Source organism: Amblyomma mixtum, chromosome 7 (assembly GCF_055824585.1).
Source record: "Amblyomma mixtum isolate Tamu chromosome 7, ASM5582458v1, whole genome shotgun sequence".
In the NCBI taxonomy this organism is placed as follows: Eukaryota; Metazoa; Arthropoda; class Arachnida; order Ixodida; family Ixodidae; genus Amblyomma; species Amblyomma mixtum.
The window spans coordinates 126,653,085-126,676,945 of record NC_143018.1 but is presented as its reverse complement, the minus strand read 5'-3'; the positions used below and the strand labels follow the sequence as shown (position 1 = coordinate 126,676,945).

Sequence of the window (23,861 nt, the reverse complement as noted above, 5' to 3'; positions counted from 1 at the left end):
GCCAGGCCGCGGTATCAGGAGTACGATCAAACCGAACGAGGACTACCAGCTGATTTTCCGCATTTGCCAACAGGTTCGAGCGTTTTGCATACTGTTTTTTTGCATGGCGACGTCCAAGCCAGGCCGTACCGTGTTGAAAACTTTCGTGACGCTCTTGAGCGTCTGTCATTGCTGCCGGAAGTGGTTGCCCTCGGCGCATATCAGATGAATCATGTGTGGGCCGTGACATTCTGCAATGAAGAAGGAAAAAACAAAATGCTACAGGCGGAGGCGTTCAACGTCAAGGACCACCGCTGTGTGGTCATTGACCCATGCAACCAGGGCGTCAGGCTGAAGCTGTTCTGGCTGCTACACGGCGTGAAAGATGACGACGTGAAGGCAGCTCTGGCGGCTTTTGGAAAAGTGACCGACATAACTCGTGACAAGTGGAGAGTCAAAGGCTGTGGCGACAAGGCGTCTACTACGCGCTCAGTGACACTGAAGCTGAAGGTGGGCGTTACCATCGAGGACTTACCGCACCAGCTGCGTGTTGGAGAGGACGTCGCACTCGTCCACGTTCCTGGCAGAGCTCCGCTCTGCCTCCGGTGCCGCGGCACCGGACACATACGTCGGGAGTGCCGTGTGCCACGTTGCGGGCTCTGTCGTCGCTTCGGCCACGACGACGCCCAGTGCGTGCGAACATATGCTACCGTAACTGGTCCTGGTCGTAGGGATGGTACTGAGGAGCATATTATGGACGAAGTCAACGCGGCAGAGGCGACCCGTGAGAGTCGGGAAGACGCAGTACCGAAAAGCATAGCCTCAGAAAAAGCAACGCTTCCCACCGAACATGAGGCAGCCAACTCAGCAGAACCATCTGTGCCTGACACCAGAACTGAGGCGGAGGCGGGAAAAGCAGATGATGCTACGGTATGTGCACCTGAGACGGTTTTGGAACCGACCGACGGGAAGGACATTGACACAGAGATGCCCGCGGCGTCAACTTTGCCAGCGAAGAGGACGCACGACGAAGCTGATGACAAGGCGACGAGCTACGACGGGACGGACCATGACGAACCTCTTCCCAAAGCGCCTCCTGTTCGACGTGCGGCCTACAAGCCCAAGCCGAACGTCCCTCCTGATCGTAGGACTTCGCCGGCTGTCCCTCCGCCTTAGCGGAGGTGCCTTGCAGGGTCTTCGTGTTGGTAACCCGGTCTTCGATCGGGTTCAGTGCTGACACCGCCGTGCTTTGCAAACTGGAAGGATTTTTGATGAGGTGAGCTGCAAACCGATGTCACTTCGAGAGCGGCGAATCCCAACCATTTAGATGGCGTCTCAACTAACATCTTGCTTGCGTATTGCTACACTGAACGTGAGAGGTCTTTCAGCGCGAAGGAGGCAAAATCAGCTTAAGCGTCTCTTGTGCGAAAACGAAATCGATCTGTTGGCTGTTCAAGAGACAAAAATTGAAAGCGAAGAGTTGACAGATGCGATGGCTGAAATTTACCGTGCACAGTTCAGTGTTTGCGTGTGCCATGCAACGGGAAAGTCGGGAGGGTGTCTGGTTTTAACTCGAAACTGCAAAGTCACCGTGGAAACTGTATTTTCCTGTAAAAGTGGCCGGATTGTAGCATGCGATTTTTATTTTTTCTGGTGTAGAGTGGAGAGCTGTGTGTGTATATGCACCTAATAGAATTCCCGAACGTGATGCCTTTTTTCGCCGTGTTCAACCTTTCCTGCTGACAGAATAGCGTGTACTATTGCTTGGAGATTTTAACTGCGTGTGTAGACCTGAAGATAGAACAAGCAACAAAACCCTGCAGGCCACGAGTGCCGAGCTGCTGTCTGAGATGATTAATGAAGCAGAATTGGAAGACATTGGCATTGTAATGCAAGGTTCAGAACAAGCACAGTACACGCATTTCCAAGGCGTTAGTCACGCAAGGCTGGACAGAATTTGTTTCTTCTGAGGTTGTGCCCTTGTGTTCCCAGTACCAGACTGTGCACGTCAGCTTCAGTGATCATTCTTTAGTCGTGGTCACACTTGGGGAGAGGAAAAGGACTGTCAAGTTTAGTTGGGAATTATGGAAATTTAATGACACATTGTTGCAGGATGAGGAGTTTAGCAAGAAACTAAAAGACTCAGTCAAAAGCTTTTTTAGAAAAAGAGTCAGACTTTATACAAACATGGGAACAATTTAAATGCGACGTGAAAGTGGCCGCTATAGAAAGAGCATGTGTTTTAAAGCGTACGGAAAAACAGCAAGAAAAGGAACTTCGTACCGAGCTTGATTTCATGCCCAGCATGGAAGGCGTCAAGCCGGGGTTGTACAGACAAGAAATAACAGAGACCAAAACTAAACTTGAACTAATAGACGAAACGAAATATCGAGGTGCTGTGATAAGGGTGCGCAGCGAAAGATTTTGGCTTGGGGAGACGCCCACAAAAAGGGCGCTCAGCGACGGAAAACAGTATGCAGTTTCGAAAGAGAGAAAGGAAATTTGTTATCGCAATGACGTAACTTCCGAATCTGAGCTGATTGAAAGGGCGTTTTTGGAATATTACCAAAACTTGTCCAGCCTTAAAACGCCCGATGTTGAACACTATAAAACTGCATTCCTGTCGCTAATGCCAAGAGTCGAGGATGACCTGGCGAAGGTACTTGAGGAGCCTATAACTGCAGCAGAAATCGAAGCTGCAATCCAGCAGCCGAGCTTAAAAAAGTCGCCTGGGCCGGACGGCCTCGGTGCCGCACTTTACAAGGCTTTGAAAACAGAAATGGCAATAGCATTGCAGCGCGTAATAAGCGAATGTTACGAAAGAAAGTTAACTCCGCCGTCTTTTCGAACTTCCCACGTGGTGTTGATCCCAAAATCGGACGACCCGCGTAGGTTGCAGTCAGTTGAGTGTTACCGCCCAATAAGCTTAACTGACGTAGACTACAAAATTTTTATGAAAGTGCTAGCCGGACGACTCCAAACAGTAATTAAAACCCTTGTTGGCCCACACCAGACTTGTGGCATAAAAGACGGATCCATTTTTACTAACATACACGTAGCTAGGAGTGTCCTTGAATGCTGTGATGCAACGGAGGGTCGTGTCGCCATGATGCAACTGGACCTGCATAAGGCGTTTGATAAAGTGGTACATGAAATTTTGTTCGTGCTTTTGGAGCATGTGAATGTAGGATGTATCATCACTGATGGCGTGAAAATGGTTTATGATGGCTGTACATCAAGGTTCATAATTAATAACCGCCAGAGTAATAGTATTCCTGTCTTGTCGTCAGTGAGGCAAGGTTTCCCTCTTTCTCCACTGCTTTTTACACTTTACCTGGAGCCGTTTTGTTTAAAGCTGTTAACTACGCAAAACATTCGAGGTTACGCCTTTTGTCACAATGAAGTGAAGGTATTGGCATACGCAGATGACATAGCAGTGTTCTGCAGAGACCAGGAAAGCGTGCAAGAAGTGGTGAGAGAAGCCGTAAATTTTTGTGATGCAAGTGGCTGTGCGATAAGCTGGCAGAAATGTTTTGGTTTTTGGCATGGAAAGTGGCAGGCCACGCCAGAAGTATTCTGTCGAATGAAGTGGGTAGACACGCCAGGAAAGTACCTCGGCGTGCCGCTAACCAACTACAGAGAAAGCAAAGAATATTTGGCCCATGAAACCGAACGAGTCAAAGCTCAGACAAGCAACTGGGGCGGTCACAACTTTTCCATGTTTGCAAGGGCTAAGGTGTGCAACATGTTTTTAATAGCGAGGATCTTTTATGTTCTGCAAGCGTTAATTAACTTTGCCAAGGACTTCAGTGCAAAGGTTGCACAGAGTGTTTCTAACGTTTATTTGGTCGTCAACATGAGAACGTACCAGCCGATGCAATCTGTTCCACAAGGTGCGGAACGGTGGGCTAGGGTTGTCAAATTTATTTCTTAGACAGATAGTCACTAGATTCTTTTTCTTGCGTCGATAATGATTTTCTGCGAACTGTTATACAAGTGCGATTGTCAGTATCACTGCCTGATTATGTTGTGTCATCCATGTCTGCAGGTCGGAGTGGGTTAAGTGCTTTCTTGCAAGAAGTTGTTGCAGCAGTCCGTATTCTTGGGTCAAAATTTTCCGATGAGTATCTAACCATTGTAACAAGGAAAAAGATGTACAAGGACCTGCTTGATGTGTTTCTGCCAGTGCCTGTTTATCGCAGTGCATATCTTCTGGGTCCCGAAAGGGATGTGCTAAAAGGGGTCAAAAGAATGCCTGTGAAGCCTTCAGTGCGTTCTTTCTTTTTTCAATTGCATACTGGAATCCTCCCAGTGAAGCCATGGTTGCAGAGCAATGGCCTTTTTGTTCCTTGGTCAGTGGAATGTCTAATTTGCAAAAAAGTGGAAACTATTGAACACATCCTTTTCGACTGTCATGACGCTGTCTTTCTTTGTAATGTCTTGAAACGCACCCTGAAAAAAGAGTTACCCTTGACGCCTTTTGTAATACGCTTCCTACCATGTGCAGAACCAGGTGAAGCGCCTAGCGACCTGCTAATGTTGCTATGCATGCATAGCCTATGGCGCACGCGAATGGATGTCAGGCATGAACATGTTGTTGTGCATCCTGCACATCACTATTTCATTGAAAGCATCATCATGTACACACAGGAAGTTTTCGGACAGCGAGCTCCACAACCTGAGTGGTTGCCTGTCCTCTACCAACTAAAATCATTTAACCCATTTTATCATAGTGCACTAGCGAGAAACTGACCAGTGCTTTTATTGTCATGTCATTGTATTTTTCTTTTGTTTGCCCGGCCAAGTCGGTAATAAAGAAAAAAAAAATCCTCGTTAGTATAGTGGCCAGTATCCCCGCCTGTCACGTGGGAGACCGGGCTGCGATTCCCCGACGGGGAGCTTCGTCTTTTTTTTCTCCCTTTAGCATTCTGTGTCTTTAACTAAGCGACGGTGCGCCTGTGTTTCTGTCTCCTCGTTTTGATGGGGATGCAGTGTTGAGTTAGGGCTATGGCGGGCTCCTATTAAGCTGCCCGGTAACTTGAGACGCGAACCAGTCTGATTGAAGTTTTCCTCCTTTCTGCGGAAGTTCTTCCATGCAATAAAGAAAAATATCCTCGTTAGTATAGTGGCCAGTATCCCCGCCTGTCACGCGGGAGACCGGGGTTCGATTCCCCGATGGGGAGCTCCGTTTTTTTTCCGTTTGGCCTTCTGTGTCCTTAACTAAGCGACGGTGCGCCTGTGTTTCTGTCTCCTCGTTTTGGTGGGGATGCAGTGTTGAGTTAGGGCTATGGCGGGCTCCTATTAAGCCGCCCAGTAACTTGAGACGCGAACCAGTCTGATTGAAGTTTTCCTCCTTTCTGCGGAAGTTCTTCCATGCAATAAAGAAAAAAATCCTCGTTAGTATAGTGGCCAGTATCCCCGCCTGTCACGCGGGAGACCGGGGTGCAATTACCCGACGGGGAGCTTCGTCTTTTTTTTTCTCCCTTTAGCCTTCTGTGTCTTTAACTAAGCGACGGTGTGCCTATGTTTCTGTCTTCTCGTAGTTCATTCTGACTTCACTCCCCGACGGCAACTGTGATGCCGATGAGCAAATTTTAAGTGCGGCCTCGAAGCGCGGTGTGTCTCAGAGTTCTGCCTCCTCTGAGGAGGACAGTGTCCCCGCCAAGCACAAGTCCCGCCGTCGAAAGTCAAAGAATAAGAAACATCCTCGGCGCTCCAGATCAAGGAGAAAGGGCGTCAAATCTAGGGAGGTCTGACCTTCCGGAGTGATGGCCCCAGACACCGTGGATGCCTGATTGAAGCTCCAGTTAGCCACCATGGCGTCTAACCAGCAGTTGACTGTCGCAACACTCAACATATGTGGACTCCGTTCAAGGCAGAAACAGGTACAGTTACGCTGATTGCTTTGGGGCAATCGGCCATTCATTGTCGCTATTCAAGAAACTGAGATAGAAAGTGAAGTGGATACAGAGATAGCCCTGCGACCTTTCCTAACAGATTACAACGTCTGTGTGTCACACTCAGTGGGTCTTTCGGCAGGTTGCTTTCTTTCCTTAAAGAAGAGTCTACCTATTCCTGACTTTAAGTACCAGGTTGACATAGAAGGGTGTCTGATATGTTGTGACTTTCGACTGCATGGCTAGTCGTGGAGGGTTATCAATGTGTATGCTTCAAATAATCCGCTGCAACGAGCAGTTTTTTTTTTCATGCCATTGCAACTCTCCTAGGATGTGATCGTTATGTCGTTTTCATGGGTGACTTCAACTGTGTGTGCGACCCACGCGATCGCACAGGTCCTAACCAAAACGCCGATAAGAGCTCTGGTATATTATTGTCTATTACCGAAAACGCAGGTTTAATTGATGCCGGATTGCCATCCGCCTTCACATACATCAGAGGAGCCTCACATTCACGCCTTGATCGCATTTACGTTTCCGTAGGTCTCCTTAAAAGGCACATTTCATGTGATGTCAAGCCTGTTTCTTTCTCAGATCATGCTATGGTCATTGCGCGGATTGGAGAATGCGCCCGTCCCAAATTTCAGCCGCAGTGGGAACTGTGGAAGCTTAATTCCGAGCTTCTAAATGATGAGCATTTTCAGCAGCGAGTCATGACAGCTTTGGAATCTTGCTTGGTCAAGGATGTCCCATTATTTGCAGCTTGGGAGATGTTTAAGCTAGAAGTTCGTTGCATAGCTATTGAGATCGGCTCTGTGAAGTCTTATCTTAAGCATGGTGAGGAGAAATGGTTACTTCAGAGTCTTTATAATCTGCATGCGCTTGAATGTGAGGCTCCTGGCTTGTACACAGAGGAAATTGGTACTGTTAAGTGCAACCTTCAGAAGTTTGATGCAGAACGCTATCGTACGGCCCGTGTACGATCCCGCAGCAACCATGGTCTGCACTCTGAGGAGCCTACTAGAGAGGCCTTGCTAGATGAGCGTCGTCACGTGGCTGCCAAGCGAATTTCTGACCTCTACTGTGGTGCGCTGGTCACAAGTACAGATGTCATAGTTACCGAGTTTAAAAACCACTATAGCTCTCTGTTTGCTGCCACGTCAAGCACTGCTGATAATGATCATATAGCGCGATTGGTGTCCATGATTAACCCACTCAATGAGGATGAGTGCAAGGCAATAAGTGGCTCTTTAAGCTTGGCTGAATTGCAAGATGCAATTGATCAATTGGCGCTTTCGAAAACTCCGGGGCCTGACGGCCTCTCAGGAGAATTTTACAAGACATTTAAATCCGTTCTAGCCCCTGTCCTGCTTCAAATTTTTGAGACAAGTATTGATGTTGAATTTCTGCCTCAGTCAGTTACGAAAAGTCATTATGTCTTTATACTAAAAACCGAGGATAAGGAAAAACTTCGATTTGTAGATGGCTACAGACCAATCACGCTTTCGAATGTAGATTATAAGATTTTTGCTAAAGTACTGTCAAATCGGCTGCAGCTTGCAATGTCTACTTTGATTGGGCCTCATCAAACATGTGGCTTGCGGGGACGATCAATACAATCTAACCCACATGTAGCGCGTACGGTGTTGCAGTATTGCAGTGACGCTCAAGAGCAATTAGCAATGCTGCAAATTGACTTGGCAAAGGCATTTGATCGACTGTGGCATTCATTTCTTTTTGCACTTTTAAATCACGTCAATCTCGATTCAATACTTTCTACTGGCATATGCCTTTGTTACAAATCCTGTACCACGCGCTTGATTGTTAATGGCTGTCTCTCGCAACCAGTCCCAATTCAGTCTTCGGTGAAACAAGGGTGCCCACTGTCTCCGCTCCTGTTCGCATTATACTTGGAGCCACTTTGCATAAGTGTTATAAACAGTAGAGCTGTCAATGGTTTCCGAATAATGGGCCACGAACTGACGGTATTGGCTTATGCAGATGACCTTGCGTTTTTTTGTAGTGATAAGCCAAGCATCGATGAGGTTATTCGTTTAACGGAGGACATTGGTTCGGTGTCAGGAAGTCGGATTAATCGCTCTAAGAGTTGCGGTCTTTGGTTTGGTAGCTAGGGTTCGACACCTGCTGAATATGCTGGTATAACATGGACATGCAGGCCACCAAAGTACCTTGGCGTCCCTTTGAGTGCTTATAAGCATAGCGCACATTATTGGAAAGGCCGCGTGTCAACTCTTCAGCGCTATGCTCAAACGTTTGTCCCCCATGGCCTCTGAATTATTGGCAGGGTGACCGCCTGTAATCAGTTTCTCGCCACTAAAATATATTATGTACTGCAAATTATTCATTGCGCAAGACTTCCTATCGAGCGTTTTCAAAGGCTTTTCGCTACATTTGTGTGGGATTCGTCTTTTGAATCCATGAGGCGTGATAACCTTTTTCGGCCTGTAAGTGCTGGCGGCCTTGGTCTAGTTCACCTGTATGTCCGACAGATAGTGTCACGTTTCATGTTTTTCCGTGACACTACACACCCAATAGTACGTTTATTCCTGCAAACAAATTTAGTTCATGTTTTACCCAACCTCATTGTGTCTTCCAATGTTTGTGACCATCCGTGTTTGGGGGGCATAATGCAAGAGGTGTATTTGGCTGTCCGTTTCCTACTTGTTCGTTTTTCTCCTGAGTTCCTTTTTTTAGTGTCGAGGAAAAAGTTGTATAAGGATTTGATGAGTATGCTCTTCCCTCCGCCCATGTACCGCTCTCTGTATTTTGGTTTACCGGGGCATGACGTACCCAAAAGAGTACGTACGCGAGTACGTCTCGCCGTGTACAAAGATCTTTTTCTTTAAGTTACACACCGGTACGTTGCCCGTTAGAAAATGATTAGATAAAAAGGGCATTTTTGTGTCTACCGTTAATTGCCGCCTTTGTAATGAACCAGAAACAATTGAGCATTGTTTCGTCAGTTGCAAAGATGCAGTACTCTTCTGGGATATCCTGCAACGTACATTTAAAAAAAGAATTCATCTGACTCCACATTCTGTTCGCTATCTCACTGCGCTGCCATTTGCTGATGAACCCCTGGACATGTTCTTTCTGACTGCACTGCACAGCCTGTGGAAAACCCGCATGATGGACAGACACTCGATTCCCCGACGATTAGATTCCCCGACGGGGAGCTTAGTTTTCTTTTTTACTCCCTTTCTCCTTCTGTGTCTTTAACTAAGCGACGGTGCGCCTGTGTTTCTGTCTCCTCGTTAGTATAGTGGCCAGTATCCCCGCCTGTCACGCGGGAAAGAGGGGTTCGATTCCCCGACGGGGAGCTTCGTCTTTTTTTTTTCTTTGGCCTTCTGTGTCTTTAACTAAGCGACGGTGCTCCGGTGTTTCTGTCTCCTCGTTAGTATAATGGCCAGCATCCCCGCCTGTCACGCGGGAGACCGGGGTTCGATTCCCCGACGGGGAGCTTCGTCTTTTTTTTTCTTTGGCCTTCTGTGTCTTTAACTAAGCGACGGTGCGCCTGTGTTTCTGTCTCCTCGTTAGTATAGTGGCCAGTATCCCCGCCTGTCACGCGGGAGAGAGGGGTTCGATTCCCCGACGGGGAGCTTCGTCTTTTTTTTTTCTTTGGCCTTCTGTGTCTTTAACTAAGCGACGGTGCTCCGGTGTTTCTGTCTCCTCGTTAGTATAGTGGCCAGTATCCCCGCCTGTCACGCGGGAGACCGGGGTTCGATTCCCCGACGGGGAGCTTCGTCTTTTTTTTCTCCCTTTGGCCTTCTGTGTCTTTAAAGGGGTGGAGACACCAAATTTGTGGTTCGCGCGTTCTTGGTTTCAAACGTTTCTTATGGCTCCAGGAAGCATGATACACACTCAAAGATTAATATATTCACAGTGAATAATTTATTATAGCATTTTTAGGTGAACGATTTTCGGTTTCGGTTTCGGAACGCCGAGTCGTACAGTGACGTCACAGAGGGGGAAGGTCAACTGCTTCGCTTGGTCACGTGGGCCCACAAAAGTTGTGACGCACCTACTGCTGCATCGTCTGCTTTCCCACACACGTGCTGACCAGCGCATGAAAACAAACAACTGCACGTCTAGTCCCAGCAGCTCGGATTCTGACAGATCTGATTCCAATGAGTGAGGACATCGACTTTTTTTTTTGTTCGCACGCTAATATCGCCTTCGTGGGTTCGCGTGAGGATGCGAAACACTTTGCAAAATGCCAGTAAGCATCGCAGCGCCGCTCTACCCAAGCTGCGCCCACAACCGGTGTCACACTTCGCTGCCGTGCAGCAGTACCTGAGCGTTGCTTGGGATGGTGTACAAATATCACAAGAAAAGACAAGATCGCTTTGTTATCAGAACTGCCAGCAGTGCCAGCAACTCGAGCAGTGACAAAGCATGTCTGCTTATGTTGGGAGCTTTCGGCAACGGCACCGCTCGCGGGCGCTCCGGGCGACGAGCTCTGCTGCTGCCTGGCTGCCGTGGTCGTCGCTAGGCCTATAGCCTGTTTAGCAAGCGGCCGGCGCTTCGGAAGTCGCCTACGCTATAATAAAAGGCCTACTTTCACAAATAGCTGTAGTGTTAACAGAATAATCTCACAATAAAATAATAGTATGGTCAATCTCCTCGACGCCTTCGGCAGCGGAGCTAGCGGGCGCCAGGCGAGCCGGACCCCAACGCCGCGCCAGCGGCAGCTGCTAGGCGCGGTTGTGAGAAATTTGCTCATGTCACAGTTGTTACCTCTACTAGCAGCTCAGTATTGGTTAGCGATCCTCAAAAATGACACTTTTTTCATATTCCTTGTCCCATGTTTTATTATTTACGTCAAGGACACTCTTTAGCTCGCTTTTATGACGTCGGCAGACGGTATCCAGGCTGACCTACCGGCCGGCAGACTCGGCGTACTTCACGTTCGCACAAGAAAATACAAAACAGCCATGCTACCAGAAAGGATGCTTTCTAGATTCGAGATACGACAGCGTGACTGTGCTAATAGTGGATCTTTCGGCAGCGACACTGCCTGCGGCAACGCCGGCCGGCGACCTGCGCGCTGGTCCCAGACTGCCCTAGTCGTCGCTAGGCCTAGCTGCTTTCGCATATCGACTCCGCAGCTGAGGGCGCTTCGGGACTGGCCAGCGCTCAGAAACGTGCTCCGCTCGGCACCCCTTTTCTGTGAACTCGTCCCATAATAAAAGATATGTTAGATTTCCACGACGTCTTCAGCAACAGAGCTAGCAGACGGCAGGCGAACCGCACCAGGTAGCAGCAGCACAAAACCGGCTGATGAAATTTGCTTGCATCGCAGTCATTATCACTTCTACCAGGAACTCGGTATTTGCCAACGATCGTCAGGAACGATGCATTTTTGATATTCATATATCCCAGGGTTTGCTATGAACGTGAACAAACAATACTATCGCGTTCTTCAGATGCCGGCGTTCGGCACGAAGACTGGCGCAGACCGCCCGGCTCCAAGGAGTGCGCCCTATGTCATCATGGCGCTGCCGCTTTCCGTCGTTGTTGCCGCGAGCGGCCCGCCGTTGACATCTAGCAGGCCGGACGCAGGCAACGAGCTGCAATCGGACGTTGCGACGCTGTTCGCAACGGCGCGCCGCAAACCGAGCGAGTGGCGGTTAGCAGCAAACGTGGCTCGCTGGTGCGTCGACTGCACTCACGCGGCTGTGCCCCGCGCATCGTACGTCACTGTATTTTGGTATGACGTCACTAAAACTTTAATTTTTCTACACCCCTTGTGACGTCATGCTTGATGGCGCAAGCGATGGGTCTAGATCGTGAGAGCGAGCATTTAGGTAATCTTTGGAACCGAATTAAAATATCTTTTAAACGTTTGTTGCGTCCAACACCTGGCTGTGAGTACCCTTGCATACATAGGAATCCCATAGCAGGCTTTTTATAGCTTCAAAATTTGGTGTCTCCACCCCTTTAACTAAGCGACGGTGCGCCTGTGTTTCTGTCTCCTCGTTAGTATAGTGGCCAGTATCCCCGCCTGTCACGCGGGAGGCCGGGGTTCGATTCCCCGACGGGGAGCTTCGTCTTTTTTTTTCTCCCTTTGGCCTTCTGGGTCTTTAACTACGCGACGGTGCGCCTGAGTTTCTGTCTCCTCGTTAGTATAGTGGCCAGTATCCCCGCCTGTCACGCGGGAGACCGGGGTTCGATTCCCCGACGGGGAGCTTAGTCTTCTTTTTTTACTCCCTTTCTCCTTCTGTGTCTTTAACTAAGCGACGGTGCGCCTGTGTTTCTGTCTCCTCTTTAGTATAGTGGCCAGTATCCCCGCCTGTCACGCGGGAGACCGTGGTTCGATTCCCCGACGGGGAGCTTCGTTTTTTTTCTCCCTTTGGCCTTCTGTGTCTTTAACTAAGCGACGGTGCGCCTGTGTTTCTGTCTCCTCTTTAGTATAGTGGCCAGTATCCCCGCCTGTCACGCGGGAGACCGTGGTTCGATTCCCCGACGGGGAGCTTCGTTTTTTTTCTCCCTTTGGCCTTCTGTGTCTTTAACTAAGCGACGGTGCGCCTGTGTTTCTGTCTCCTCTTTAGTATAGTGGCCAGTATCCCCGCCTGTCACGCGGGAGACCGTGGTTCGATTCCCCGACGGGGAGCTTCGCTTTTTTTCTCCCTTTGGCCTTCTGTGTCTTTAACTAAGCGACGGTGCGCCTGTGTTTCTGTCTCCTCGTTAGTATAGTGGAGTGACTTCCGGACACAGAAGCGAACGGACGTGTCTCGATGGGCTCCTTCGGAGAGGGTTCAGCGGCCCAGTCGGGCCGCGGTATCAGGATTTTGGACACTGCTGACCAGGATTATCAAGTGATACTGTCGCAACTGCCATCAGGTCAGATTGTTTTGAACAAAGTTCTTTTGCACGGTGATGTGAGAGCGCGGCCTTTCTGCGTCGAAGATTTCAGAGACGGCCTTGCTAATCTGGGAGCACTCGCAGATGTTATCGCCCTGGGGGCGTACCAAATGAACCATGTATGGGCGGTAACTTTCAAGACAGCGGAAGCGGTGAAGAGCATGCTCGCTAAAGGCGACATGCTGGTGAAGGAGCGTCGGTGTCTGGTTATAAACCTGAACAACCAAGACGTCAGGCTCGAGCTTCACTGGCTCCTTCATGGAGGCAGCGACGATGATGTGCGCGCTGCGCTGGCAAATTATGGCAAGGTAACTGAAGTGACCAGGGAGAAGTGGCGTATCTACGGCATTACCGACAGGTCGTCAACGACGCGCCCCGTCGCCCTGAAGTTGAAGGCCGGTGTCAATGTGGAAGACCTGCCCCATCAGGTGCGTGTGGGCGGTGAGCTGGCCTTAGTTGTGGTACCGAACGGGGCACCCTTGTGTTTGCGCTGCAACAGTAAGGGCCATATACGGCGTGATTGCAAAGTCCCGCGCTTTTTTCGATGCCGGCGCTTTGGTCACAACGATACGGACTGCGTTAAAACCTACGCAACCATCACCGGTCAGCCGAAAAAGAACGGTGTGACCGAGCTCGTTATGGATGACGAAGACGCTGAAGAGGCTTCCAGAGAGGCTGGGAATGTGCCCGTGCAGTCTCCAACGGGCGGCAAGGCTGAAGCCACCGAGGACACTCAAGGCGCCGCCAGCAAAGGCGACCAACAAGATCAAGGCAACACCACCCCCTCGGTGGCGGGGACTGCGAAAGAAGACTCCGGCAAGGAGTTGGAAGTAGTGTCGACGGGGGGCTGGTGGGATGGTGAGCAAACCATGGACACCACAAGTTCAGTGCCAGGAAAAAGAGTGCACAAGGAAACAGTCTTCGCGGGCGACAACGCCGACGTGAAACCGCCTCCCAAGACGTCTGCTACTCGGCGGCCGAGTTTCAAGCCCAAGCCGAACATTCCGCCCGACAGCAGAGGGGGCGGCACGGAGTCCTCGTAGCAGCGTGGGCCAGTCTTGTTCCTGGCCACGAAACTGCAATTAGCGTGCATCATGGAGCTGTATCAAGGGCCAAAACAACGACGAGGACTACTATCTTGCTGCGGGGTCGGAAAAGTCGAGTGCCGCGGTTTTCAACGCCAGCGGCGTACCTCAGATTGTCGAGGTAAGCCCCGTGCGGTCCTCGTGTCCTAGCGTAAATATGTCAGCAAACTTTAAAAAAATCCCTCCGTGTAGCAACATTGAATGTTCGGGGCTTGGCAAGTAGGCGAAGGCAGTGCCAGGTTAGTGGGCTACTTATCGAAAACGAGCTGGACATCATTGCTGTCCAAGAAACGAAGGTCAGCAGCGAGGACCAAACGGACCGCATGGTGCAGCCCTTTAGAACTCATTTCAATGTTTGTGTAGCTCATGCGGTTGGAACATCGGCGGGATGCACGCTCTTTGTACGTAACAGTATTGGGATTTTGGAGGAACAAGTCATTGTTTGCGAAAGTGGCCGTTTTGTTATCCTGGATTTTTCATTCTGTGATTTATTGTGGCGTGTTGTGTGTCTTTATGCGCCTAACAAAGACGCCGACCGCAGAATTTTTTTGAAAACCTCGAGCAGTATTTGAAAACAGAGCGACGTGTTATATTTATGGGAGACTTCAATTGTGTTTGCAGGCCAGAGGACCGAGCTAAAGTCCGTACTCTAAAGGATCAAAGTGTGCAGGTTCTGGATGAGCTCGTAGAGGAGTACGACTTAATAGATGTTGGCTGCATGTTATCACCCGGCAGTCAGGCACAGTTTACTCATTTCCAGGGTGAAAGCCATGCCAGGCTCGATCGCATATACATATCGGTGCATCTGGCGCCGCTCTGCGAAAAGTACGAAGTCATTCCAGTATTCTTCTCTGACCACTGCATGGTTTCCTTCCCCTTAGGATCAAAATTAAAGGAGGTGAGATTTAATTGGGATTTACGGAAATTTAATGCCAAACTTCTGGACGACAACAGCTTCGTTTGCGAGGTAAATAATTTACTGAAGCCATTGCATGTGTCTGGAGCCGAAAGCTGGTTGGAAAGGTGGGAAGGTTTCAAAAATGACGTAACAATGAAAGCTATTGAGAGAGCAAGCATACTAAGACGCGAAGAAAAACAGAAAGAAAATGAATTGCACAGCCAGTTGAAACTATTGCTGAACATAGAATCTGCGCAGCCTGGTTTATGCATGAACCACATAAAGGAAGTTAAAAGAAAGCTAGAGCAGGCCAATGAAGGTAAGTACCGAGGGGCCGTTGTGCGGGCACGCACTGAGCGATTATGGATGGGTGAGGCGCCCACTAAGCGGTCACTGAGGGATGAAAAGAACTATGCCTCGAGAAAAGAAATAAAAAATAATGTTGTTGGGACTGGGGCATCCCACCGCTGCCACCACTGTTGGGTCTGGAATCCGAGCCAGGAAACGGTCGAGGCGACGGTGAGTCAAATGACTTTTATGTACAGTATGTACAAGGGCTTTTACATGATACAAGGATCAAGAGCACCACGGGCAGGCACACAGAAGAAGGGCGGCCCCGGCGGCGAGCGTAGCTCCGGCGTGATGGCTCTTCTGCTGCCCGTCTGCTGCTCGGGTTCAGCGCGGCTCCGCTTTTAAAGCCGCTGGAAACGGTTACGGCAGCCAGCCGTTCAAGTACTCCAATCACTGGCCACCGTTCAAATTAGACCAATGGTCGAGAGCCGGCGAGCGTCGGAGGAGTTCGCACCGACGGAGAGGAGGGAAGGAGGAAGGGTCCGTGTCGGCGCCGCGGTGCCGGGATGAGTCACGCTGCATGTCGCGACATGTCCGAGAGAGTCTGGGCCTGCTTTGAGCACCGGCGGGCAGCAGCACTGGTTTAGACAGGCCCGCCAGCGAAATATAGGCGCTGGCACTACAGCACCACCGCCGCCAGACAATGCGCCACGAAGACGAGCTACTTCCGCGTGGCTCGGATGCGGGGCGCGCTCGTACGCCAGGCTCCTCCAAGTTCTGGTCCGGTGTTCAGCCGCAGGTAGCTCCAGGCTCCTTTCCGAGAACGGGTCCCGCTCGTCAGGACAGGATCACTGCTCCGCAGCTTAGTCGCCCAGGTGACTGGATCAGCTTCGCTCGGTCCTTCGGAAGAGCTTGCTTCTCAGCATCGGTCGTTGATCGTTCTGCATGTTGCCAAGAACCGACCGACAACAGGCAACACCCAACACGAGCAAGTGCCTTCCGTCACCCGTCAATACACCAGACTTAAAAGTCAAAAAACTCTGCTGGCTATATTTCGGTCTTTTTGTTCCCTCTTCTACAAGAGACACATGTGGGATACAAGAACTCTAAAGCAATAAACTCAAAGTGTCAAACACATATCACACACAGAATGAAATGAATGCAAAATAAATTCGCTCTCTTGAGATCACTCGGCCAGAAGAACACTCAGCTGAGGCCACAAATGAGGACATAAATTTTTCCCCGATCTACGAGCGAACTTAAAACAGCTGTTCGCGAAGAGACAAAATGTAGGTCACGAGGAGGCGAAGCCAGCCTTGCTTAGAACACATGGCTTAGTGCGTCTACGTTCGCGTTTTCCTCGCTTCTAACGGACGGTAAACGACACCCGCTACAGCGGAAACTAGTGACTCTGCCTCTTTCGCTGTGCTGCGCTTTTCTCTCTCTCTGTACTTGTCTTTCCAGTTTCTACGGGAGCTACAGTACGAGAGCGATTCGCTTTCATAGACTGGCAACTTGTCCCTTTCTTTGCGCTTCGCGCGCCAGTCGCGACGTCCCATAGCGAGTGCGCAACGCTTCCGATGGGACCGTTCTTTCTTTCTCTCTGTTCGTGGGGGCAAGTCAGACCTTGCACGAGTCTTGACTTTCTCGCGCATCCGTTTGCCTTTCCGCTCGGTGTGTAGTTCGCCTCTACACGGCCTTTTGATTTTACGCCTACTAAGTGGCGTCATTTCGAACCGCGGCTTCCTATCGCGATAACTGTGCTTGGCTGAGCGCTTAGACGGTTTCTTCTTGGCAATTTTCTTGCCCCTGTCATTGCGGCCTCGTACAATCTTTCGCTCTTTGAGCCGTACACGCGCTTTCCTTCCGCGCGCGTGCCGCTTTCTATGGGAGCGCGGTTTCTCCCGTGAATGCAGCGGAAAGCGAGAGCCCGCATGAGAGCACGTGCCTTTGCGCGTCTCGCTCTCTCTGTGCTGGCGGCAAGATTCACACTTGTCCCGCTCCTTAATTTTTCGCCTCCCGGGCAGCGCTCTCTTGAATCTCAGTTTGGTGCCTTGGTGCACTTTTCCGCGCGAATGTTTGCACGATTTCTTTTTGCAGTTTATTCTACTGCCGAGACCTATGTGCCCCGACACACTTATGCGCTTCGCTTTGCGCGATAGTAATGCCTCGCACATTTCTTTAGCTCTGGTTCTGACGCTAGTTTCAGGGCTGACAACGTGACTGACTTTACTGAAGTCATTTTGCGGGCGACGCTGGCGCTTCCGATGGTGGAAACCCGTTTTCGCGCGTTTGCCCTTTCTCTCTTTTCGGCGGCGCCTGTCTTTCTTATGCCTGCCTTTCATCTTTCGGCGGCTTTTTATCGTGAGCTTTCCTTTCACTTTCGCCTGTGAAAGCACATTCTGCTTCCGTCGCCTAATTTTCTGCTCTGTGACAACGTCGCTTTGATTGTCAGCTGATTCATATGTGCTACCTAGATCAGGCCTGTCTTTGGCGCCTTTACTATAGCCTCCTCCAAACTGCGTTCTTCCTTGTCAGCGTCACTGAGTGCGCATTCGTCCTCATCTTTCTCGGAAGGAACGACGTCTACAGCTCCCATGTCGTCTGGGAGGTTCTGTACTCCACTGTTGTCCAGCACCTTGGCTTCTACAGGCGCGGACGAACTAGTGTTTTCTCCTGACATTAGTGTTGACACGCAGCTCGCGTCGTGCTCCTGACGCGCTTCAGCCGATTGCGGATGACGGTCGGCTCTGCACTCAGTCGCGGTGTTCCCGCTACTGCAGCTGCTTTCTGGAAAGTCGCAAAGCTCAGAGCAGTGCGAAAGCACGGGACTGGTTTCGCATTCCTCGCCAGAAACACTAAAGCCCCAACTCCAACGACACCTCCTGGGCGTACGCGCTCAGCGTCGGCGCTCTTGGCGCCGCGCAACGACAGGCGCTGGCAGCAGTACGCATCTCCATGGTACTAGGCGCTGGCAGCGCTGGCTAGCGCTGCCGCACGCTGCTCGCGCTTGTGCTCACGCTGCTGTGTGGTTGCCAGACCTGTCGGCCACTTCTTCGGCCCCGGCGCCACTTTTCTTTGCCTCCGTCGCCGCTTGATATATCCGGCAAAATTTGTCTCGTAGCGATTTCCACCGCTTTTGGGCTAGAGCGGAACCCTCTGCACGATTGAAACACAAGCGTTTTCGAGCACATTTCACTCAATCAGCACTCGTCACAAGCAAGATATCGGTTTACCTGTGCTTCGCAGGCTTGGCAGAATTTCCGCTGCCGCTTCAAGCCACAATGTTGCCTTTATTAGCTTATTTTTATGGCTTTTATGGCTCGCCTGCCAGAGCGACGGTCACCTTTCTACTGCGGCGATCAGACTTTCATTTATTATTTTATTTTGGGACATGGCGCGAACAGCCTCGGCACCAAGCAAAAATGTAGACAGCAAGTTTTGAAAAGCGCGCGAAAAGCCGCACCGGATGTCCCGAGAACCGCGTCCTTCCATTGGTGTATGTCTGCCTGAGGTACGCCCATGAGAGACGTGACGGTGAGCAGCTTCCGGCGCTCGCGCGAGCGCTGGCGCAGATATCTATCTAGCAGTGACAGATATCGGCGCCGCGCCGAGGTTCGCTGGCGTCTCCTGCAGTGCGCATGCGCAGACCTGTTCTAGCGTACGCCAAGAGCGCCGACGCTGAGCGCGTACGCCCAGGAAGGGCCCTTGGAGTTGGGGCTTAACGCTCAACTCGGCGTCCGCAAACTCTACGAGCGCCTGCTTCCGTTGATCGTAAGTGTCGGGTTTCTGCATCTCTGCCGAACGCGATGCACAAAACGGTGTGCGGTCCTTGTTTACTTCGCTTGCGTCGGCGCAGGCGTTTTCATGAATGTCCAGACGGACGTCCTCTCGGCCCTGTTCGGCAACTTCTGCTTTCGACACGGTAGGAGATCCGCTTTCCGGTAACTCCGCCACAATCTCAATAAGCGCGACCTCTGTGATTTCACCGTCCGATGCTGTGGCTACCTTATCCGATGGTATAGGGACTTTGTCGGTTGGCGAATGCGGGGCAATTCCCACTGTTATAGCAGCAGTTACATCTGCCATGTACGGACTACGTTCCTCTGTGCCGCACTGGCAGGGCTGCTCTACAGCGACGCATTCTACCTCTGTGTCACGATCTTCCGACCCTTCAGCACTTTCGAGCCACTCTAAAATGTCGGCTTTAAACTGGTAGGGAAAATCGTTAAACGATGGGGTGCTATTCTCTCGCAGGTACCTTTGGCGAAGGTCCAGCGGTGACACGTTATATCTCGACAGTAAGAAGCTTTTCAGCTCATCGTAGCCCGCCAAGCCGCCGTCCAACAGGCGCTTGACAACGTCATACGCTTCGCTGGAAAGCAGGGCTACCAACTTCTGTGCCAAACCATTCCGCTCAACGCGTTTTCTCTCGCAGACGCGCTCGAACTCCGCCAAATATTTCGCCATATCTTCGGCGATCACGAAGGGCTGCGGCCTGTCTCTCAGCTGTTGACCGTTAGTCTCATGCAGAGCGGACAATGTTTTATATCTCTCGAAATCGCTCTCATGCGCTTCAAGCTCCAGGTCCATCAGTTTCTTAGCGCGGGCATGCCGTTTTATCTCAAGCTGCCTCCGTTTTTCTGCCTCTTCGCGCTCAAGTTGTTTCTGTTTTTCTGCCTCCTCGCGCTCACGTTCTGCCTGTTCGCGCTCAAGCTGCTTGTTTTTCTGCCTCTTCGTGCTCACGGCGTTCTGTGATCTCTTCCCAGGCCTCATTGGCTTCCTCAGCCGTTACATTCTCCTTTCGCATGATCTCGAGAATCGCATGCCTTCGTTTTGCGGGGCCCAAATCAATGCCCAACTCTTCACAAATTTCGATGAGTTCCTTCACTTTGAAGTTCTCCATCGCGCACAATAGCCTCTTGTAGTTTGCCCTTTTCTTAGAATTCCCTTGCCGTTCACTACTATAGCGCTACTAGCATGACACGCGCAAGTAATTCTTTCCAAAACGCCTCGTTTACTCCCTCTGCACCAGCTCTCGTTTCAAAGCGCTCCGACTTGGCTCGAAACAGCAAAGCTCTCTCCAGTGCAACACACAGCCCTACTCTAAACTACAATCACGTGTGCTAGAGCAGTCTGGCGAATTGAGGGGAAAACATCAGGCACTCACCGCGCCGAGGTAGCTGACGCCGGTCGATCCCGCAGCTGCCATCCACTGTTGGGTCTGGGAGTCCGAGCCAGGAAACTGTCGAGGCGACGGTGAGTCAAATGACTTTTATGTACAGTATGTACAAGGGCTTTTACATGATACAAGGGTCAAGAGCACCACGGGCAGGCACACAGAAGAAGGGCGGCCCCGGCGGCGAGCGTAGCTCCGGCGTGATGGCTCTTCTGCTGCCCGTCTGCTGCTCGGGTTCAGCGCGGCTCCGCTTTTAAAGCCGCTGGAAACGGTTACGGCAGCCAGCCGTTCAAATACTCCAATCACTGGCCACCGTTCAAATTAGACCAATGGTCGAGAGCAGGCGAGCGTCGGAGGAGTTCGCACCGACGGAGAGGAGGGAAGGAGGAAGGGTCCGTGTCGGCGCCGCGGTGCCGGGATGAGTCACGCTGCATGTCGCGACATGTCCGAGAGAGTCTGGGCCTGCTTTGAGCGCCGGCGGGCGCGCAGCGCTGGTTTAGACAGGCCCGCCAGCGAAATATAGGCGCCGGCACTACAATGTACAGAAATGAAGAAACCACTGATCCAGAGTAGATAAAACGCGCCTTTTTTGAGCAATATCAAGCTTTGCTAGGACAGGAGCAAGTGAAAAAGGACGGCTTTGAACGTGACTATTTGCGATTAATGCCCAAATTAGATGAGAGTGAGATGGAAAGACTTGAAGCTCCAATCAGTATAACAGAAATAGATAAAGCAATTGACCAGTTAAATGCCGGGAAGTCCCCTGGGCCCGACGGCCTCGGTGCAGCTTTCTATAAAGTCTTTAAAGATGTACTAAGTCAGGTCCTGCACAGAGTAATCGAAGAAGCCTATGAAACAAAACGATTGCCGCCATATTTCAAAGCTGCCCACGTTGTATTGATTCCGAAGTATGAGGACTCAGCAACGGTGCTTTTGGTGGGGTCTTATCGGCCGATAAGCCTCACCAATATAGGTTACAAAATCCTTATGAAGGTTTTAGCGAGAAGGACACAGAGCGTCATTAAAGACCTAGTGGGACCACACCAAACTTGTGGAATACAAGGACAAAGTATTACGACCAATATACATGTGGCGAGAAGTGTTTTGGAGTGTTGCGATACTTTTGATGGACGAGTTGCGATGATGCAGCTCGACCTAGCAAAAGCTTTTGATCGAGTGTGCCATGAAGTGCTTTTTAAACTCCTAGAATTTGTGAACATAGGAAGTGTTATTACAGAGGGAGTCAAAATGGCTTACTCTGATTGTGCAGTGCGAATTATTATAAATAAGAATCTCACCGAAAGAGTGCCAGTGAAATCGTCTGTGAGGCAGGGCTGTCCATTATCCCCGTTGCTTTTTGCTTTATACCTAGAGCCGTTATGCTTGAGCATGATACAGAACGAAAGGATACGCGGTTTCGCGCTGGAAGCAACGGAGGTAAAAATGCTTGCGTACGCTGATGATGGCGCTATTTTTTGTAGAGACAAAGAAAGCGTTCAAGAAACTGTTAGAGTGGCGGCTGATTTCTGCGCTAAAACGGGGTGCCGTGTTAACTGGGAGAACTCATCTGGATTCTGGCACGGAGAGTGGGATCAAAAGCCTGAAGTGTTTGCCAATGTGCGATGGACAGCGCTGCCCTCAAAGTACTTGGGTGTACCACTTGACCAATACAATGACACTGAGGAATACTGGAATAGGGAAATAGAGAACCTCAGAAGGAAAACGCAAGCATGGAACGGCCGGAACCTATCTATGTTCACACGAGCAACTGTTTGCAACCTTTTCTTGGTTGCAAAAGTGTGGTATGTCTTGCAGATATTGTTCATGTCGCGCGTAACCGTACAAAAAATACATCAAATCTTTGCTGTTTTCGTGTGGGGAAGCACATGGGAACGTACGAGTCGGACAAATCTGTTTCTTTCGGTTCGAAAAGGGGGAGTGGGGCTTGTGCATTTGTTTATAAGCAGATTGTGTCGCGTTTTATTTTTCTGCGAGACCAGAATGATCCATTTTTGTGTACTTTTGTGCAAGTGCGCCTGCGCAATGCTTTGCCTGAGGTTTTGGTGTCCTGTTCTGATAAAAGAATGACAGCCGTAATAGGATTTTGGCGCGAAGTTGTGACGGCTTTTAACGTGCTGAAAGTGCGCTTTTCTTTAGATTATTTAAGTTATGTGTCGAGAAAGAAACTGTATAAAGATTTGTTGGATGTCATGCTGCCTGCACCAGTGTATCGACAGCTTGATTGCGGAGGCCCAGGGCAAGATGTTCTGAAAAGGGTGAAACGTATGCCAGTAAATCCTAACGTGAAAAGTTTTTTCTTCAAACTCCATACTAACACTTTGCCAGTTAAAACCTGGCTAGAACAAAAGGGCATTTTTGTGCCATGGACGGTCAACTGTATGCTCTGCAAAAAGCCTGAGACAATCGAGCATGTGTTTATAGAATGTTGGGATCCGGTATTCCATTGGGACATTCTACAAAGAACAATAAAGACCTGCCAATCACGCCGTATGGAATCCGGTTCTTAGCGGTAGAAGATGACCGAGATGTTCCTTATGATCTCATCATGCTGCTGGGCCTCCACAGCATATGGAAAACCAGGATGTCAGTGAGAAATGCCGATGTAAACATTCGACCTGTAAGAGAAATTTTCATTGAAAGTGTTGTGCGTGTGCGGGAATGTTACCGAGCCCAATCGGAGCTACCCGAATGGCTTGGCGTGCTGGATGAACTTGCAGCCCTCAAGAAGTTTTAAACAACCACGTTGACCGTAGGCAGGTTCACGTGTTTTAGCGGTTTGTTTGTGTGTTGGTTTGTTATCGTTGTCAAAACAGGCAATAAAGAAAAAAAAAGTCGCCGTAGCTCAGCGGTAGAGCACCGGACGCGTAATTCGGAGGTCTTGGGTTCGGATCCCACCGGCGGCATGTGGTTGTTTTTTCTTCTGCTTTTGTAATCAATTAGCTTTAAGCCGTAACATAATCAGTAATATTATGAATTGATGAACGCCACAAAATAAATTAATTAAAAACCCCCTGTGCCCCTTGGTTTATGTGGCTGCTGCCTTCTCTCATATTTATAACGAGCCCCTCATTCCCGTTCTCTTGTTTGCTTAATCACTATAAAAGAAAGAATTACTCTGCAACGAAACGAAATATATTAAGCTCAAGGCTGAATACTAATCTAGAATGTAAAACCAAAAGTTCCTGACCGCATTAGTCGCAAATATATATTCATCGGTGTCATCAGGAGCCCTCGTATACAGTTTCTCTACTTTTGTTATGCTGAGCATTAATGAATGATCCGTCCAGCAATTACTGATTTTACTCGTATATTTTGTGAAAAATCATTGCTAATACATAAGCTCCAACTGCTTGTATCATCATAATCATCATCAGCCTCGAGAGGCTTTCAGTTAGGACTTCTCGCGCGACAACCCACTGGGATGCTTGCCATTCTTGACTAGTGAGTACCCGCGCAGACTCATTGGGAACGGCTTGCAACCAAAAACTCGATTGGAATTCGCTACCTTCCGTTCGGAAACGACAGGCGGGTTCTGTACGATATGAATATAGTGTTGAGCGTCCGCAGACTGTGGAGTTAAAAATGGTCTCCACGCATACCGGCGTAATTACTCGCTATGCGCTTTA

At 50.0% G+C, this 23,861-nt stretch overlaps 3 non-coding genes across 3 annotated transcripts; all 3 read left to right on the top strand.

Annotated features, from left to right (window-relative positions):
• Positions 1 to 9,564: 9,564 nt before the first annotated feature.
• On the top strand, positions 9,565 to 9,636 carry TRNAD-GUC (transfer RNA aspartic acid (anticodon GUC)). The gene has a single exon. It is a non-coding gene; the product is annotated as a tRNA-Asp (tRNA).
• Positions 9,637 to 11,870: 2,234 nt separating this feature from the next.
• On the top strand, positions 11,871 to 11,942 carry TRNAD-GUC (transfer RNA aspartic acid (anticodon GUC)). Its single transcript has one exon. It is a non-coding gene; the product is annotated as a tRNA-Asp (tRNA).
• A 71-nt stretch (positions 11,943 to 12,013) lies between these two features.
• Positions 12,014 to 12,085, top strand: TRNAD-GUC (transfer RNA aspartic acid (anticodon GUC)). Its single transcript has one exon. It is a non-coding gene; the product is annotated as a tRNA-Asp (tRNA).
• The last annotated feature ends 11,776 nt before the right edge of the window (positions 12,086 to 23,861 follow it).